The sequence below is a fragment of the Dendroctonus ponderosae genome, unplaced genomic scaffold, assembly GCF_020466585.1.
Source record: "Dendroctonus ponderosae isolate FM_Combo_2020 unplaced genomic scaffold, Dpon_F_20191213v2 Dpon_F_20191213_1, whole genome shotgun sequence".
NCBI classification, from domain to species: domain Eukaryota; kingdom Metazoa; phylum Arthropoda; class Insecta; order Coleoptera; family Curculionidae; genus Dendroctonus; species Dendroctonus ponderosae.
The window spans coordinates 18163484-18183426 of NW_026017110.1; the positions used below are offsets into that span (position 1 = coordinate 18163484).

The following is a 19943-nucleotide window of genomic DNA, read 5'->3' on the forward strand; positions in this document are numbered from 1 at the left end:
TTCTCTTTTCATGTTTTTTTTTGTGCTTTGAATTGAAAATATCCAGTTCAGCGTCATAGACGAGACATAACTTAGCTAATTTTTAAAGGCATTTTCTAGGCCATTATTTCTAATACTTGCCAGGTCTGAAAATCAAGGTATATTGCATTTTTCCTTGCTATAGAGCTAATATATTTGGAGTATACATAATCATATTTAAATCATTATATTTAAAATGTAAATTTAAATCATATTTAAAATTAAAACCCCACCAGAGTATTAAAGAATATGAATGGACAGGACTAAAAAAGTCGTTGGTTTTTGTTTTTCTTGTGGATTTTTCTCATCGATTGCTCTCAAAATTATCATCTGCTAGCTTTCGAGAGTCAAAATATGTTAAAATATTATTTAGGTGAAAAAAATCATGAGCAGAGCAAATGATTATAACATATACAAAACAGTGCAAAACAAAACACATAGGTAGAATAATATTGAACTGCACAATTTAAAACAGTAAAGATTTTTCTGTCTTCTTCAACCTGTTTCTGCTCTTGCAGACCGAAGCTCCTACTTTCACTTTTTCTTATGCATTTTCCTTGTATGTTGCAGTTTTATTTGTGATTTCTAAAACGTTTCCTTCATTTTCATATTTGAAAAATAAAAAAGAAGAATATCAGTTCTTCTTATTCAATATTCTAATTATTTCAGAAGAGCAGAAGATCAATGTGTTGTTCAGATGAGAATATCAAGATAAGTGAAAGATCAAATAAACTGATTTGAATGTGGTATTGGAAAAGTGTTACAAATGAAAACGATTCAACTAAATTAAGTAACATTAACGCTAATGCAGAACAACGCGAAAATAAATATGACGATCGACAGAAATTGCAAATATTAATTTCAGAATAGAAAGAAAAATATTAGAATCGGGGGCAATAAGATAGATGTGGAAGCCTAATTTGCAAGGAAGAATGTGTAACTCAGTTAAAGTAACTGAAGAAATAGAGTAAATTTAAAAACCAAACTAACAATAATGAAAATAAAAATCAAATTTAGAAAGTACCATAACGAAATAGATGATCCATCACAAAAAGATAGACCGACACTAAAAAATAACGAAGACAAATTGCAAAAGCAAAGAGACGGGAGCATGAAAGCGTACAGGCGGAAAGCAAATACAGACTCGACTCGAGGAAATTGATAAAGGAAGATTTAAAACGAATGAACACCTTAACGACGAAAATACTTTACTTTCTGTATCCTCCTTAATTTGTTTTTTTTTATGAACATTTCATGTTATTGCAGTTTTATCATGTAAAACGCTTCTTTTACGCAATATGTTATTGCCAGACTTTGTTTTATCAAAATGCAATTTTGATAGTCCAAGTTCATAAATTCAGGAATAAAGTTAAATTAAAAATCTGATTACATAAAATAATTAAGGATTTAATTCTTCAATAAAGTTCTTAAATAAAATAAACGCTGTTGCGTTGTGATTTTTTTCGAAATGTCTTCGCATAGCTCTCCCAACTCTGCCGTTTTTATCTTAAGATAATTATTTTTGTCTGAACCAATTCAATTTAATGTCATTCAGCCAGAGCCATTAATCAGCCAGAGCAAACAAATTTGTGGTTTGTTAAAAAACATAAAATAAAAGTTGATTAACTTGCCAGTAGCCTTTTGACGCTAATTTTTCTTTCCCGTTTAAAGTATCCAAGGAGTTTTTTAGCATCATTACTCTGTTTGATGTTGTGGATGAACGTTAAAACTGTGTAGAAACCCGAAATGAGAAACTGGCCGCTGAGCTCGAACGTCTGTTGTAAATTGCTCATTTTGAAATTGAGACGTTCATCCATAAACGGGGCCAAGTAAACTTTCTACTGAACAATGATTCAATTTAGTTTTAAGTTAAACACGATAATGAATTTAAAACCATCTATGACTCATTGCCGGAACGATTTTCAATTACTTTACGCTTTCAACATTCAACCCTTCATGTCGCTCACAACGACGCTCATTGTATGTTAAGTAATATTTATCAGCCTTGATGAGAAATTCAGACACGGTTAATAAATTGATAAGCTCATATTGTAGACTGCTGCAAGCAGCTCAATCCATTAATTTTGAAATGCAATATCAGCGGAACAATACGATATCATGCATTCAGATATTCTAAACGTTCAATCGGGCCCTTGAAACTTATATATATATCGTCGGGTAAATGAAACCGAAAGATAAATTATTAAAATGCAAAAAGTTTGCATGTGTCGTTACTGTCGTTTATTTTCAGTTATCAATATCCCGACCGTTTCTTTTATCGGTCTCTAGCTGTCTTTCTAGATAAATTCTTACATGACTGGGCACTATGCTCAATCAATTAGCAATGCCCTTCTGAAACAAAAAAAAATCAAGTTTTTCAGAAGAATGCTTCTTTGTCAGACATCAACTGGCAATGCTAAAAAAGGGAAACGTTTTTAATCAGGTGCAAACGAGCTGTGCACATGCTCTTCCGCAATGCTCAGCCCCAAGTGAGCAATTTTATGGAAATGTTCTTCTGTATAGCTGCCACATGACACTCAATGTGTGTTCATGTATTTTAGAGTAGTCGTTTGGGACATGACCCAACTAATAGGAAATAGTGTTTATCATTTTATTATTGAAGCCATATTCATACAAGGTGTGTTCATAAATAGTTCTAATATATATATTATCTTATCTCTAGGCAAAAAGTAAACCACTACTGTGCTAAAACCCGATTTAATGGATTTGGGGTATCAGATAAAAAACTATTTGGAATTGTGATTAGTTGTACATAGGTACTTAAATATTTATTTCATTCACACCAATGTCAGGCTATGTTTGTTTGACTTCGTCGCTTTGTTTTACGAATGTGTTTGTCATTTAGAGTGTTTGGAATTTGGTCAAAATTAAACATTTTTGCTAAAAAAATACGAACATTTATTTTTTCGGCAATCATACGTGAATAAACATCTCACCTGAGTGTTATGTAGCAGCCATAGCAGGAAGTTGGCGGGTTGTTCGATTGTTTACTTTCAGTTTAAGTTCATGTTCCACAGAAAATGTTTATACAATGAAATTGCTTAATCATTTTATATGCCGATATTTAACTTGAGATAAAATTAAAACTAGAATTATTAGAATAGAAGCACACTTTAATAAAATTAAATTTGCAGCAATTCCTATTAGTAACAGCAAATTGTATTATAAGTATACAGCTAAATTTGAGTAATGTAAAAATAGAATGTAAAAAAGGGAAGTACACGTAACCGACGTTAACCGAAACTTGATAAATTATTGTAATTAATTTTATTAATATTGGAGTAGATATGTTTAACAAAATAAATAATCCAAATAGAAAATTTTAAAATAATTAAGTATAGCAGTACAATTTGTTTTTTTGCAAAATGAACTAACAACAATTAAATTAATAAACACATATCGGCTCCCTATTTCTGATAGCTGACCTACAAAAAAGTAAAATTTATATTTTTGAGTCAGAGAAAGAATCGTACATTACCAGATGCAGTAAGAATAAAATATCGAAAATTCAACAGATAACATAAAAAATAAAATATTACACGAACAAGCATTTGTAAGCAGTTTGTTTGTGTTTCATGTACCAATTTATTTAATTAGTTTACGACGATCGACATTAGGGCATCTATATATTCTTTAAACTATAACTTCAGTCCAGGAATAGATACTAGTAAGATAGTAACTACTAACTATATAAGTAACATTTTTTTAAATGTTAAAATGATAGACTTGAACTTGAAGATAGTCGGACGATGCCTGCGAATTGACTAGGCATTGTATTTAACGAAAATATTTGACTCAAGAAGAGGTTTTGACCCTGGCCACATAACAATTTTTACATTTTTATGTGATAAATTCTTGTGGTGTAATTTTCATTATGTGTCATATGTGATAACTGAACTAAAAAAAATTAATATTGTTAATTAGGAATTTTTCTTGAGATATTTTTCAGTTAAGGCGTTTAGTCAATGTACATACATATTTGAATTTTCAATATTTTTTATTTTTGATCCCTGGATTATTTTTGCCAAGAACTGCACTTAAGCTACTTTTACGCGCTTTTTTAGCCATTTATCCTTTAATGCGGACTTCAATCGATGTTCAGGTAAATTATTTGTGCCGCCTTCGTTCACACAGAGTTTCTCGTTCTTAGTTTGGCTCTTGTGTGGCAAAGTATGTTTGCCATGTCACTTATTATAGTTATTTAATGTCACTTTTCTATTTTTTTCTATTTTTCTACCGAATCAAAAATAAAAGCGCGGAATTAAGCGCGTATTAATTTCCTTGTAGAATATGAACTAGAGCCATCGCAGACAGAAAAATAATTCGCTCAGATTGAAAATCAGCGTCCAAGTATTTTTACAAAGCGCACAACTTTCGAAGAGGATTAAAACAAATTTAATTAAGTAAAACGCTGGCGCTGATAACAAACATTTTTGTTTTGTCATTAAAGCACTTTTTAGTATTATATTTATTTCATAATTTACAAGGTTTATTTCCATAACAGCTCACCGATATATAAACCCTCAATTAGATCATAAAGTAAAATGTTTATTAAAAAATTTAATTACAAAATGTATTTCTGTTGTTGACAACATAGTTAATTTTCCTTTAATGGATCGGTACGCGATGTATAGAGTTCGAGAAGAAAATTTTGCTCAAAATTCCTGCAAAAATCATGAAAAGTATCAGGCAAAGTAATTCAACCACGAAATCTGAAATAATTAATTTGAAATTACATACAAAGTGAAAAATAATGGGTGTTGCAAAAATATGTCATTAGTTTTTGTGGCCTGTGCTTTATTAAAATCAATACATTTGCATCTCTAATGTAGTTGAAAATATAATATACATATATTCTAAAACTGTGAACGATTCATAATAATTTGTCAACTTCGAATTTAAAAAAACCACATTACTTCTGTATAGAATTTGCAATATCAGACCAGTTGATTTAAAATTAACATTTTTTTCTTTCAACGAAAGCTGATAATGCAAGATTACAACCGCGTTAGATCTGACAGTGCATATTACAGCTGCATTGTTGAATCCCCGACAGCCCAATTAGAAAATCGGATGCATTTCCAATTCAAATTTGCTAAGTACTAGTTGAAATGAATATTTCCTTGGGGAGAAATGTGATTTCGTGTCTAAGTGGCGGTTTGGTTTCGCATCAGCAGCGATCAGATCATTATCTTGCATAAGGCTGTGGCGGTAATCGAATTACCAAAGCTTATTCTACGTTCATTCCGATTTTTTTTTGTATTTCAGGAACTATGCATCGACTTGACTTGAAACTAATTGTACTGCTAGATATTTTTTTCTTCCATGCGTTCCAGCAGAAGCAAAAATTAAAAAAAATATGTTCATCATTTTTTCTCGAACATTTGTAAACCTTTTCAAGATTATACAATGTCAAAGAAAGTGCCTCAATTAAAGTAGCAAAATATTTTGAAATTGGTTCACACTTTGTACTGAACTAAGAATAATTAATATGCATAGCACAATTAATATTTGGGTGAGAATTAAAAAGAATTGTGTTTTTTTTTGTAATTTTACAGAAAAAATATCGATTTCCGCCTTAATGAAACGCTCAATTTATTCCGTCTCGATAATCGGATTTGACAAACCGACCGACGTTTCGATAGAATTCCCCCGTTAAATCTTGCTGAAATCTCTCCAAAATATCTTTTCTCCAATCTAGTCGACAGCCGGGAAAACGGAAATACCTTTAGGGTTTAATATTTCCAGCTGAAATGGGCTGTTGGAAAATTGACATTTATCATGGAAAATTTTGCCTCCAACTATATATAGAAGTTAGGCGACAAGAGGCTCTATTACCTACTTAGGATGTCATCAAAATATTGACTAAGCTAGGTTTGGCAGATGCGATTTATTTCTGCTTGAACTTTTATTATTGCTTATAAAATCGAAATATTTTTCCAGAGAAAAGGTTTCTGATCGCATCTGCTATGTATTTCGCTACTCGAAAGCTACATTTCATTCTGGAGTGGAATTAGGCAAAGTTACAAAAAATTGTGTTAGAAGAGTTAGAGACAGGTTCGATACGATAAAGAAAACATTGAAGGCGCGGTTCATAAATACGCCAGACTACATCTGTATGAAAATTATATTCGTTTCAATTCAGCCGTTATAATTGCCAGGTTGGAGTATCATAACTTTTAGTAATAAGGTGGAAAAATATCCTAAATACGGCCAGATAGAAAAATCATCTAGAAATATAAAATCTGATAGACACAAAGAAAGTGTTCATTATACATTCAACTTCTTCCAAGATATACAATTTCCTTTAGAACTCACTCGATAAGATAAACATTGTACATTTGACATGTTAGTCTATTTTGCTACCCTTGTTAGTGGAAAAGTAAAAAGTTTAGCGCATTTTTGTTTTGTCGGACTCGTCTAATAACATGAAAAATATATTTTCCGTTGTCGAGTATGTCCAAAAATAGAATAATCCGTTTCCATCCTACCAATAGGTTTTCTGGTTGAAATATGGAAATATATAATATACTAAAAGGTCAAGTTGTTGAGAAGAATTGATTTAACCATGCGGACTTACGTATGTTAAGTCAAAAAGTATGTGTCCTACGAACAGAAAATGTATTTTAAAGCTTAGACATAGACAACAGGTACACTTACAAAATTTAACATTATTTAAAAATCTAACCAAATAGACGATAACTATTTGAAAGAAAAAACACTGAAAACTGAAGCAGAAATTTGGCTGTTCAGAATTGCAGCGTTTAATGAATATTTTAAATAAATCCATATAATACGATAGAATATATATTTTGTTATTGAATTCTGTGTATAAACAAGTTTTCGGATCAAGCATTTTCGGAGCGAATGCCACACCATTGATAAACAGTCGAAACAGCTATTAATTACCTACATGTGATCCATGTGTAAAATTGTGACCCACAAATGCATATAGACTAGTTTCTAAAGCAATTTTGCAATATTATTTTAACAGAAAATTGCCAACATTTCCGTTTTGTTAGCCATTAACTTATTAACTTATTATTAAATTTATTAATTGTTGTCCTGATCGGACTTTGTTCGTTTATTTAATGTATTTATTACGATGTCTTAACTAAAATTTGCATGTAGGTGTGTATTGGGTATAAAACACATCAGGAATGTTTGTGAATAATGCAATACTGCGTGATTCATAAACGGTCTTCTATATTAAAATCTAATATTGTGATATCGTGGGATTTTCATTTACAGAATTGCAAGTTAAATATAATTTTAAAAATCTTCACTAGGAAATTTGCAATAGTTCTTTATCTGCTTTCATGTACGAAAAACTTGGAAAGACGCTCCAAATTAGTTAATTAAAAACCGCAAAAGGTAGGCAAACAAACCAGGTGGAAATATGTAAAATCATTCACATTTATTTTATTATTAATGTAATTTTTCTATGAGAAAATATAAAATTTTAACAACATAAACATTTATTTGAGATAACGCAACTTGAGAAAAGTTAAGATTCATATTTTTATACATGTAAAAGCTTTTTGCTTGCCTGGACATTCTGTATTGGTGACCAAAAAGCGATTGCAGGCTAAGAAACAAGGAAGTTAAAGGAATCTTTTTAAAGATCCATTATTTTTTTCAAGCTACCGTTGAAAATTCGATGCAAATTGTATTTTCCAAGAAAGACATAAAGAAAGAGTAACCATTTTTACCAAAACAAGAAGTCTAGCATCTGAATGCTAATAACACCGTTTACTTTACATTCGCTAAATTTCAAAGCCATTAATTTCATGTTCCAAAGACCAATTTTCTACCAACAATTCACCCTATTGTTAAATGAAATGAGCGGTTTCGCATAACTTGTAAATGGAAAATGATGGCGGGAGGCTAGAACGGAATTCCTTAATCTTCGTTTTCGTGTCAATAATGAGGGGGTCTCTCTGTGTCTCGCAGGCTCCCAAAGACACAGGAAGCGACGACTTTGGCGACCGCGGTCAATGCCTATCTTTGTTCGTGAGAAAAGGTGCGGCTCTTCTTTGCATTGTTATCCTTATGAAAGTCCCACTCTCAATTAAAACCGCCGTCATTATTTTCAACAAACAGAATGGTACTTCTTCAAATTAAATTCCACTTAACATTATCTTGATACATCCAAGTGGTTTCTATCCATAAGGAGCAATTTCCTCATACCTACGTTAGAAAAAGTCGGTTTATTTGATTGTTTTAATGTCTCATTTAGTATGTTTTGTACTACTAATTACATTTGGTTCTTATGCAAAAATTACCGAAAATTAGTATTAATTTACAGAATTGAGCAAGTTTTTGTTGACACGCAATTTAAATTTTGGACCTGTTCTCATCTCTTACAGCCGAACCGTTCGAAGCTAATTTTTTTTAGTTTAGGCCATTATAAATAACTATTAATTTTTACTCAACAAATTTAAACTTGTTTCAAAATGATGTTGACAGAGACAACAAAGAAAATGGCAGGAATTCTTGAGATGAGATTAACACTTTTTCTATATTTTATAACCAGTTTACTAACTATGCAAATGAGTATGTAATTTCCATTATATTTAAGTAGCGCAAAAGAAAAATACTTAAAAATGCGCCAATTTTGAATATTTGAGTGATTATTGCAAAAGTTGAGTAACAAAAGTACCCTACATTTGATTAGAGGCACACAAAGGAGACAAAGCATTAAAAATGTTAAGCAAATTTTACTTAAAAGAAAGAGTAGAAATTGAAGTTCACGCGATAGAAAATAAGTTTTATGAATTTAAAATAATTTTTTTTATTGTGTAGTTTCTACCAGGTAAAGATTCAAGCGGAAGTCTTCCTCTTAGTATTAAAGAAGAAAAAAAGTATTAAGCATCGTTTCTAAGTAAAATTACTTTTAAAGAAGCTGAAACGTCTACATACGTTTTCAAGGTATAAAACACAAATTAAAGCAATACGCTATATTTTGTATTGTTGTCGAAAATTATACTTAACTTTGTCTAGCCCTATCTTTTGGTTTGGTAAAACAGATTTGGGTGAAACACAAACATAAAAATTAGCAAAAATCTAAAGTTATTTATGATTCCTTGTAAAGTGTACTTTGTACAATACGTGAACCACCAATGTGAATTTTAAAAACACATTTTTATTGTGAAAGTTTGAGGAAATTCCGAAATAAACCTACAAATAAAAATATAATATGAAATACACTTGCTTATTTACGAAAACACTGTATATTTGCACAAAAAGTCTAGGATCTGAAATGCAAGCAACCTTACAATTATTTAATATTTTTGTGTAAATCTATACCATGATTTAGGAAAAAAATAAAAATATGAGGACATGTATCCAAATGAAATTATTAATTGTTTCAGAGGTACTTTAATCAAACTGGAAAAAAGATATTACAAAACAAATAAATATGGAAAAATATCCTAAGGAAATCGCTTAACATTTGCTCTAATTGATCTTCTAAGCATTTTGAATGCCGCACTGTGCGTTAATACAAAACTGACTAAAAATTGTGTTCCTTGCAGTCCTTCATCCCTTTTTAAAGCGTACATATCTGACATTACATTCAAATTGAATTCGAGGAGTTTGTTCTAAAATTTAAATATTTGAATGCTCATAAGCAAATTGCCAATTGAAAAAGTTTGATATATCTGCCTGTTAAAACTACCATATTTTGAAGACCTTTGAAGTCCAACTAAGTAAGTAATTATATTTCAAACTTATATTCAGTTGAAGATTTCTGCATGCTTTCTTAAAAAAAAAACCATTTGATTACATTTTCGGGTAACTTTATACTACTGTAAGCCTGCTAACACAGCAAACGTGAAATGGTGTAGGTATTACTGATCTAATTGATAAACATCGGCCGGGCATTATTATATTCATGCAATAACAGATGCAATATATATATACCAGAAGCGTCGGAAGCATATTATTACCACCTACTCGAAGAATTGGTTAAATTATTGATATTATAATTGTAAATCGCACTGCTTACCGTTAATTTACGGAGGCATAGTCTCGGTGTTTGAACGATATTAGGAAATAATCCGCCTACATCTTTTTACACCTCATTCAGTTCTGGAACAAAGAAAATCTGTTATTAATTAAATGATGATTACATTGGTAATATAAATGTGCAAATGAGAAGGTGAGTTTAGTGTGAACGTATTGAAATGCGAATTTCTACGTACTGAGGATTATTTGATTGGGAAATCGGGGCAATTAAAAGTTACTTGGGAATTAATGCAATCTTTAATATCTAGATTTTACACAAATACAAATCGTTAGCTTTTAAAACAGCGAATTTTCAGATAAATAATTTCCTATTAGGTATGCTGTCAAAATGTGTAAATGTGAATAGTTTCAAATCGCTCTTGGAAAGCAAAAGAAAAAATTGCAATCTTTTACGAAAATAAAGAAACGTTATATTCGCTTAATAATAAATAATGGGAAATGATCAAAGGTTAAATTTAAATTCACGTAAAAATATTAAATTTGTTAACAATTCTCTTAAAGAAGAACTAATCTAGAATAAGAAGTCTAGAACTTAGTATCTTGCCACTTAGATAATCATAATATAAAAATTTTGTTTGCCAAATAAATTTGATGAAAAAAAAATTTAAGAGAAAAAATCGCTATAAAGTAGGTACTTGTTGTCCAGGAACTTCCTGAGGATAATTTTGATAGAGTATTACAATTCTATGAATAAATGGGTGAGATTATAATAAATCCGTCTATAATATTATCTTCCCTGATGAAGCTACGCTATATTTAAACATAGAAAATTTCAACTTTGGCGCAGCGACAGTTTCAAAAGTGAGAAAGACGTACACAAAATCTCCAAAAAGCTACAATGTAGGCTGGCATAATTAATAACAAAATTTGAGGACCATATTGATTTGAACACATTTGAAAAACTTGAGTTACAGACGCGCTTTCATATAAACATTCTCATGATTTTTATTTTTTTTCGTAATCTCTACAACAACAAAAATTTATTCGAAAGAATCTCATATGCATTTTTTTCAATAACAGCAGTTAAATCAACAAAATCCAGTTAAATAAAAGTATTATTAACTAGTAATGTGTACTAACTGTAAACAGCAAGACCATTCGCAAAATGCGATTTATTATTGAAAAGTTTATCAAAATGCATGTGATGAATATTAAAAATATAATAACAAAACCCATGCATTTTTCTGATTACAAATTCAACCTTTATTACGATCCATACTGCAACGAAAAACTAGTCATATTGAAAGTTGGGCAATTTAAATTCAATAATGCCCAGCATTGAAAATGGATATGCGCTTGATATGGTAATCAGTTTAATTGGAAGCCAGAGTAATCCATATTTTCAGTCATGCATCCGTTTTCAGATTCATTTCTCTACGGGAAGCATTTTGAGAGGCGAAATTAATTTAAACTTTTTCCGCATAAATATTCGTCAGCTTTTTTTCCTTTTTTGAATCGAAATAAAAAATCACTTTGGTACTTTAGGTGGATTAAAGCGGTGACATTTTCTATTCATATATGAACTTATGAGATTAAATAATTGTGTTGATGTTTAACTTTGTTGTTTTTGTAGTATTCCGCAACTGGCGGCACAACACCGTTCAACTAACAACCGCAAAATTAATGGATCTATCTTATTTCGAAAATTAGTCAAATATTTGAAAACAGACACTTTTAACCATAGAAAAACGGCATCGGCCGCACCAAAACGTTAACTTTTGCCGACCGAACACAATCGCTTGAAATGCTTTCGAATTAAGTCATTTTAAGAAAAAATAATTAGCTTTAGTTAGCGGCTTTATGGTCGAGTGAGCGTACATTTCTTACTTTAGTAACGAATTTGCATAGAAAAAATAAATAAAAACCAGGAATCAATGGAGTTTTGTTGCCAAAATAATCGGGCATTTTCGCGGTAAAGTTAAATCATTTATTTGCGAGATATACTTGTCTTGTTCGAGATTCTCTGGTGCAGAAGATGATCTGGCCGCACTTTTATTTAGAGAAAAAAATTTTTTTAGTCATTCCCAGAGAATGTTAAGACGAATTGTACTGAAATTTAAAGTATCTAGATTTGTTCCTAACTAAGACATATTTTGATGAAACTATCGCGCCCATTCACATTAGGTAAGTAGGCAATTCTGCGTGTCTTGGCACAAAAACTAGCAGAATATTTTCGTTGGGAGCTGGATAAATCAGACTTTTTTGCTATTTGCAACCTCTTTCTCTTTCTTCTTGAGAATCTTGTATTAATGATAGTTTTTGGACAAACCGTAATTTTCTGTTTCCTTGCTATTCAAGACCTTCAGAGAGTAAGTAAGCGATGATGTATTTTTATAGTAAATTAAAGTCAAACTTTTGACTAAGTTCAGGCAGTCTGAGAAACCGTTCAAAATGGTATATCATAATGAAAAAATGGGCAAAGTTTCAGGGTCTTTTCGTTAATTAAATGCATCCGGTTTTACCAGAAATGTTTTATTCGCAAAATTTCCAGCACAAACTATTCTTCATATGCGGCTATTAATTGCGTTTAGAGGAAATTTCGAATGCATGTTTGGATTGGAGTCATCGGTGATGTTCTTCTGGATCTTTATGATTTGGCTAAAAATATATTTTTTTTAAACTACCCAATTTTTTAGAACCGCTTTTCCGTTTTGAATCAAAGCTTTGCCTCTAGACATTCGTGCTCAAATGTACACTTTTCCGCTGTTGTAACGCTGTAAAGTATTTAAGTAATACTTTTCGACACTAACGAAGAGGACAAATATTTTGGTTGAATCGCAATACTATTCTGATTATACCTCTGCTTATGGAATAGGACACGAATTTCAATAGCATTTAGAAGCAGTAAACAAAATTGCAACAGGACAACAAGAAAATATTGTAAAAACGAACATTCATATTATTTGGCTAGCCAGCATAATTTCATAGGGATTTGCGACAAGTTCGGTCCTGTTTCACAGCAAAAATACCGAGCGGAAAATTTATTTTAGCAGATAATCTGTAATAAAAAGGAAAAAGCCGACTGACACAGAGAGTAATTCCTGAAGGCGGTCCACGTTCGATTTATTGCAGTGAGTGTTACGAGCTCAGCAATGCCTTTGACTTATAGAAAACGGTCGACTGAGCCTTTTATTTTTACGGTTTAAGTTAATGTTTCCACCCAGGAGCTTGTGCGAAACTTATTGCAACAATGAGTAGGTATGCAAAGCTTATATCGGATGTTGCCACTTAGTTATCCACCTGATATCTAACAGTGATAAATAATCGCAAATTACAATGTCCACCTTCATTTTGTTAAATGGCTTTTTGCGAGAAAATTTAATTCGAGAAGGCTTTTTGCACTCCAAAGGCTCATGCCCATGTTTTAACTAGTTTCTCACTGAAAACTCAGTTTTTCAGTTACCAGTTATTTTTTCAGTAAATCCTGCAATTTGCTGCAAAATTTTAAAACAATGAAAACGAGTGTTCAGTGTTAGCTTTGTTCAACGCATTCAAAATGGTAATTCTGTTAAAGTTATTAATGCGTTAATCAGTATTCAATCAAGTTCGCTCTTTCTATGCCAAAACTGATGGATTGGAATGAAGGTGAGCACTGATTAAAAAATTATATACTAGATTTATAATAAAGTTTTATATAAATTGTATCAATATGTATAATAAATTGAATTTGCCTCAAAATACATTCTGTAAATCGGAAGCCATACGAGTTAAGGCTCAAAAAGGTTCAAATTTCTGAATAACGGAAGCATTATTACATTAATTCGTTTTTATGATGCATCTGAAACAAACACAATTTTACAAAAAATATTATGTTCTTGCTTTACTGTTCACTTTACATTCACTATAAAATAATTTAATTTTTATAATAAATAACAGGAATATATCCATCCAGACAAGGGGCAATATTCTAATGTTAGTTAGAAAGGTTTATTTTTTATTATTTGGAAAATATACAAACAATATTTAATATTGAAAAATTAATCAGAATTCAACCATTAAATAAAATGGTTATCTACGATCCGAATGAAAACGTAACTGCTGCTCCAGAAAACAAAATTTATAATGCTGCAAATAGAGTAAATTCAGTTTAGTTGAATATATTAGAAAGATTTACCGCACCTGGAAGCAATTAATTGCAAATAGTTTACTTACCTCTCTACGCGATCCTGCAAATTGCGTGGAAGATTTAACTTTAGATCACTAAATTAGCAGTTGTAAATCCCTTTGTTACAAAAGAAATTTTTTTAAAATTTATTTCGCAACGTGAAAATACGAACAGAGAAAAACAAAATACGTTTTGAGAAGCCAATTTACTAGAAAAACATTAACAAATTATACCTATTTTCTTCAAGATGAGAGAGAATGCTATAGTATAGAAGAAATGAGACGACGGATAAAATATTTGGATCAAAAAGTCTCAGCTATTCAATGCGTGTTTGATGCCTGATATGATCAAATGCCTTAGTCAAGTCATCGAAGAATATGCTTTATATAAGTGAAGAAGTTTGATGTCAATGGCATCTAATTCAGACGTATCATTCAGGTGTTTCGTCTACTGCTAATTATAAAATAACGGCAGATAAGCAAGTTTTTCAACATTCAAATCAGACAGAGGAATTTGACAAAAGAACCAAAGAAGAGCTCGCGATGGTTAAAAGTTTGTTTATAAATCAACTTACATTAGTTAAATAATTTGCTTGATAAATATTTCACAATAAAATTAAAAACGAAAAATCGCACAAATTTTTTTAACAGAATGAAGTGATAATGGACAATAATAAGCTTTCAGGAAATCAAATAAAAAACCGCAATTTGCCATGTTTGTGGAAAACTGAGCATTATCAATACATTGCCATTGTTACGACTAAATGAGACTTATTTCTATGGTATATTTATGATAACGTAATCCGAACATTAAAAATTAATTCGCGTAAAAATCGTGCTAACCGCAGTTCGATTATCGTTTTATTAAGATATTATATCAGTTTGAAAAAATTCCAATTTTTACGTCAATTTTTTCACACAATTATTGAAGCAATTAATGCTTTCTTCCATGACAATTCATACCTGTAGGTCTGTATATACGTACTCAGGTCTGTGTAGAGTTGCAAGTAGAGGGTAATAAAGTGGGTTTTAATACGCTCTTCTAAGTTCGTTTTAATTTTCGAGCGATAAATGTAAACGTCCGATTAGCTAATACATTGTGGTTACCCTCAAGTTGAGCGGAGTTCTTTTGGATTTAAACTGTTTGCTCCTCAGTACCAGCAACTTAACATGTTCTTTTTGAGGAATAGTTTGCCCATTTAGAAGTAGAGAACCATTTTCAAGCTTATGTATTTCTATTTGTAAAATATGACTTGACTCTGATACAAAGAAAGCGGTATCTCTAACAGTCCTTCACTGATTGTGAACCCGGGATTATAACTCCAAAAATGTTTGGGTTAAAAAAATGATGTTGAGCAAGATAAAAGTAGATGATCCATTATCCCGAATCTTGTCCCATACCTGCCTAATGTCCAAGAACGTAATGGAACATTTATAACACCTCAACATTTTTTTCACTACGCGATTGTGAAATTACTTTAAAGGAATCTGAGTTGGTGCTCCGGTAAGAGAGTTTTGTTGCCAAAAAATGCATGCATTCTTTTGACCAGTAAATTTTTAAAAAGATCCGGGAGAGTTGGCTGCAGTCTGATAGCTCTGTAGGAGGACGTTATGTCGGTTGGGTTTGCATCTTTATGATTATTTCAGTAAACTTTCATTTATCGGGCAGGAGAAAGGAACAAAATGTGTGAAACTATGTTAAAACTGTTACTTGTTATAGAAGCGACATTACGGATCTCAAGAAAGAAGTATAGTATAATAAATTATCATTTTTGTAACTACTCTAAAGAAAATTGAAAGATCAATCAATGTTTTCATGTTTGTTAAATAAAATTAATGCATTAAAAAGTATTTGAACTGCTAGCAAATTCATTCAGGACTTGCAATTAGTCTCAGGCAAGAAATGATATCAGATCTTTCCTATTACATTATCAAATTTGTATCTTATTTTGCAAATCGGTGGACTTTTTGCATCTTACCTAATATTCAAACTTCTTAAAAAAACACGCAGAAACACGGATCACGATTCATAGAATTTAAATTTCCATTGCTCACTGTGTGGTCGAAATGCGGATCTTAATTAATGTTTCCAGAATTCCCTCTTGGCGCATTAGTAATCAACAGCTTTTCCTTGAATTGCTATACCCAATAATTTCCAAGATCTGGCCGGTAGCTACCCAGTGACTATTTTCACATTTTATTAACGCTATTTCATCATCCAAAGTCCAAACCTAGTCAATACCGGAACAGATTTATATTAACCTTGATTTCTTAGCACACATATGCAAATTATACCATCGTTAAGGTGCATTTATTCTTTTCAATTCGTTTAGGCAAAAATGCACATCAAAAACTCAATTGAAGCCAGATGGAAAAGATGATTTAAGCAATCTACCATGAAGTCGATTTGGCAGACTTTTTCTTACTGTTACATCGTCTACTATTCCAAACAATCTTTGCAGCGCAATCAATACAAAATTTGCCTATTGAGGTAGACTCGTTACCCAACACTTAAATAGGATAATTTTGCATTGCCGCATTATCTATCTGGTGCTCTTGTCGAATAATTACCCAAGAAATTCATTAACTATTTCATTGAAAAGGAAGTGAACGTTCCATAGAACTGATGTCAAAGAAGCTAATCCTATGCAATTCAATAAAAAACCCTATAATAGCGACTGCAATTAGTTATGGGAATACATTTTCCCATTCAATTACACCTAGATTATGAGCGAAATAGTATCGGAACCTATATTTAAAAAGGCATTAGGCTGCATTTTAATATTCATTACAAGTGCTTGTAGATGTCATAGTCTGAGCCAATCCAACACTGCATTAGACCGGGCCCGTATCTTTTGCTGTCATCAATTTGTAAATTATATCGACTCGCATTGTTTCTATATGAACCGAGAACAATGAAACCGTGTTACAATGAGAAATTGGTCACACAGTTGCCTTACCATTTTATTTACATGGAATTCAAAACTATTACGAAATTGAGGCATTGTTTTGACGAGGCAGGTAGAATTTAAAGTGGTTACACGACCTGGAAATGTAGTAGTTGAATTGACGCAATGCCCACTGTTTAATTGGTTTACTTTAAGTTATGCTGCTGGAATCTGGGAATTTTAATCGAAATTCATGTCGTTAAGTGCAAGGAAACGTTGATGCCAAAGATGTTTTCAATCGGTTAATATGTGCAATCAAAAAACCGTTTTAAATTAGCCGATTGAGCAAAAAACATCGCGTTTTTCTTTGCGGGATTTAGGACTTGAAATTGGGGCTTTGTTGGTATAAAGTGGGTCCCAGCCAAGCCAGACCAGCTCACCGATTATCCTTTTGTAATGTTTCAGGAGTATACTTCACATCCTGCAGTAGAATAAAAGCAGATTTTTTCGTCTTTTGTGAATGTTGAATTGAAAGACCGATTCAAAATTATCCGTCGTTCATTAAGGTTCATGCGAAAGAAGCGAAAGAAGCTCAGTCGCAGTGAGGTCGATTTGCGTTATTTTAGATCATTAAGTTAAGTTGGTCCGCCACTAAATTTTACTCTCAGCTCGAATTCTCTTGATTGTATTAAAATACATTTTTCTAACGGCATACGAAAATACGTAAAGTTCGTTATTGGCACCTATATACCTAACGTATAATTTGCCTCAACCTTCTTCAATTAGAATTCGATTGCAGATGGAAAAGCAGAAGTTGTGCTTTTTCGTCATTGTAATCATTTTTATAATTCCGTCTCTCTTAACTCTTAAATGTGTATAATATACTTTATATAATTTAACATGTTCTGATCAACCCGAATAATTGAATTAAAATCGCTATTTCAATATTATATGAATGAAAGAAAAGTATTCATAAATGTCAGTATTTAAATAGTCTATTCAACATTCCCATCAGACTTCTTAGTCTAAACTCGAAAGAAAATTTACTTTCCACTAACGTAAATGGGAGTAAAACTATATTTCTCTTTCCAATCTAGGAGCGTAGCTTTAGTAGGATTGGGCGGACGCTGATTTAGAACGTCGTTATGCATGAAATGAACACAAGAGTCCTCAGAACCCGTGAGAAAGTCTGATTTTGCAATAACAAAAACTTCAACTTTCAGCTCCAAGTGTCTTACTTCGTAATCTTTACAGAAATGGCTGGTAGTCTTCCAGAAAACCTGAGCAATGGCCAGTGAGTTCCTCTAAAACTCCCCAGTTAAACCTCGAAACGATTTTCAAATTTGAATAAGGTAGAAAACTTTTTACGACAGTAATTGAACACGCAACTTTTTCTCTAAAATATTAATTTAAAAATTATTTTGAGTTCACGTTTGTTCTGGTTGTGAGTTGGAGGACTTAAAGTATTTTGAAAATTGTTAAATGCGCTTAAACACATTAAGTGTGAGTAACACAAATAAAATCTTTATTTTATCGGGTTTTGCATCAGATATTCTCCAAGTCCTGAAGTCTGAACCATTCTGTATATAATTGTCTGCACGATACCTTTAGACTTTCGTTCCGTATTTCACATAATAAGTAGTCACTCTTTTCCCTTTTCCTAGATGTAAATATCAGCAATTTATTAGCTGCGGCGAAGATTCCCCGTTAGTTCTTCTCACCAAACGCATGTAACCATTACGTCAGCAAAATAGCGAACAAATCTCTACCTGGATATGATCATTGACAATATAAAGATATATATTTGAAAAGTACGAGAATTAATTGCGTAATCAAGTCGATTGTCTCGTGTGGATTAGAAAGCACGAACCGTAAATCTTAAACAGGTAAATCGCAGTTAATTTGATGTGTGTACTCAAGTGGTGGACCATTTGGCGGTGTGTTGGTCGGTCACGTTTACATCAAATGAGAAATTGATTGAATCAATAAAAGTTAATTGAATTTGAAATTGCCTAAACACCGAGTCAGCACTTGTGCCGTTCTAAGTAAAAATTGCCAACGTTATTGGATAACATGCTTTCAACCAGAACAACTATCGTATAACGGTTCCAATTCAAAATGCACAGAATAGTTTATAAAATATGGAAACAATAACAAGGAGACATAAGTAGATTAGAAAAATGATGAATGTCCACTATTGCATTATGGCTGACTATTTTTGAACCCTCTGTATAGCTAGATATTTTTTATCATGCAGTCACTAAAAGCACTTTTTTGTTCAAATGTTCCTCAATTAATTTATAGCTTTGTAATTTCTTTTAAAAAAACTAATATAAAAAAATTTAGGGATACATTTTATAAAAACACATCGCACATGTAGAGCCCTTTTTACTTTTAATTTCACGCAAATATAATATGAGTAAAAATGTGCAGAAGTGTAGATGAACGTACATCAGTAGATTATCAGCCTCAATTCCAAGAAATATTTAATAGATACAAGTGTTTAGTGCATTAAGAGGTGATATGTTTCAAAGAATGATAGTAATTGTAATTTTAAATATAATTAATTTCATAACTGAATTAAAATAATGTTGTAAAATGCCTTAAAAAAGTTGCTTTTGTCGTAAGATATATGATCAAAAAATATTACTTTGAGTTTTCGTTCGAGCAGGGTGATTTGTTAATATGTCCTTTGATTTATTTAAATAATGTTATTTTGCTTTAAAATATTGAGATTTGCCTTTGAAATGTACGTAAATTCGTTTATATAAAAAACATTTTCTTTAAATGAGACCAAAATTCAAAGTATTGAAATTATCAATGATAATGTTCCTATGAAAAGAATCAAGAACAGGCAAATTTGAAACCATTTTTTGCCTATAC

The 19943-nt window shown here is 31.5% G+C and overlaps 1 protein-coding gene across 2 annotated transcripts in view; it reads right to left on the minus strand.

The window, feature by feature from the left end:
• LOC109535638 (protein shank) overlaps nucleotides 1-19943 on the minus strand; it is a 152211-nt gene that overhangs the window by 57045 nt on the left and 75223 nt on the right. For both annotated transcript variants that reach the window (XM_048661690.1, XM_048661692.1), the window contains one exon: nucleotides 10049-10131. The gene's annotated coding sequence lies outside the window, so the exon portion shown is untranslated. The remainder of the gene's footprint in view (nucleotides 1-10048; nucleotides 10132-19943) is intronic.